Source organism: Rhagoletis pomonella, unplaced genomic scaffold (genome assembly GCF_013731165.1).
Source record: "Rhagoletis pomonella isolate Grant_MI unplaced genomic scaffold, Rhpom_1.0 Rhpom_scaffold_00001, whole genome shotgun sequence".
NCBI classification, from domain to species: domain Eukaryota; kingdom Metazoa; phylum Arthropoda; class Insecta; order Diptera; family Tephritidae; genus Rhagoletis; species Rhagoletis pomonella.
In genome coordinates this window covers 20,508,937-20,509,819 of record NW_023458555.1, presented here as the reverse complement: position 1 = coordinate 20,509,819, position 883 = coordinate 20,508,937, and positions in this window count along the sequence as shown.

Below are 883 nucleotides of genomic sequence, written 5' to 3'. Positions count from 1 at the left end.
AATACTAATGCATGAAAATCCTAACCTCAAAAAAAATCACCCGTTATTAGTATAAGTAGTGTTGAAGATGCATTTATTTTTCCAATATATATACTTATTAATGGATTCCAAAGTTGATGCTTGGTTGAAAAGACAATTTTAGGTACCGTATATCTATGTATCTCAGATCCTTCTATCCTTGACCTACGAAGTTCAAATATTTACATGAACTCATAAAATTAAAAATGTTTGGTAAGTGATACATGATCCTTGGAAGCGTAGCGATTAAGTAATAAACAGAAAAGTTACAATGCCTTGAAATTTCTCTTTAAATTGAAGTGAATATTGGTATTGCTGGATAACTCATATGTCATGGCGCGCGGGACAAAGTAGACTGGCTTAGTATTAGAGATGTGCGCAGGATATCGGGTCCCACGGTACTAATTTCAAAATGGTCGGCATGTTCGGCATCGGGAAGGTCTTTGAAAATGTTTCCAAAATCCTTTTTCGACATCCCAATAAAACCTGCAGACCCCGCAAATTCAGAAAATCTTATAAAATAAGAATTTTTTATGTTTAATTGACACAAAAACGAACAGCAAGCAAAGCAAAAAAATAATCGGAAGATTATAGATTTTTCATTATTTAAAACCAGAGCTTCGAAGAAAAGTGTTTTTTTTTCATCGCACCTTGCTCCGCTCTTGCTCCACTCCCGCTCCCAATAAAAAACTTGTTTATATATTTATTTACATATATATAACCGACAAAACCGTAGGCCATATTTTTTTTTTTAATTTTTTCATTTTGATACAGGAATGCTTCTAGATATGTGCATACAAAAGAAAGCTAAAAAAATTTCCAAGTTATTTATATATAATGCAAATTTATTTAATACGGTTTTTTT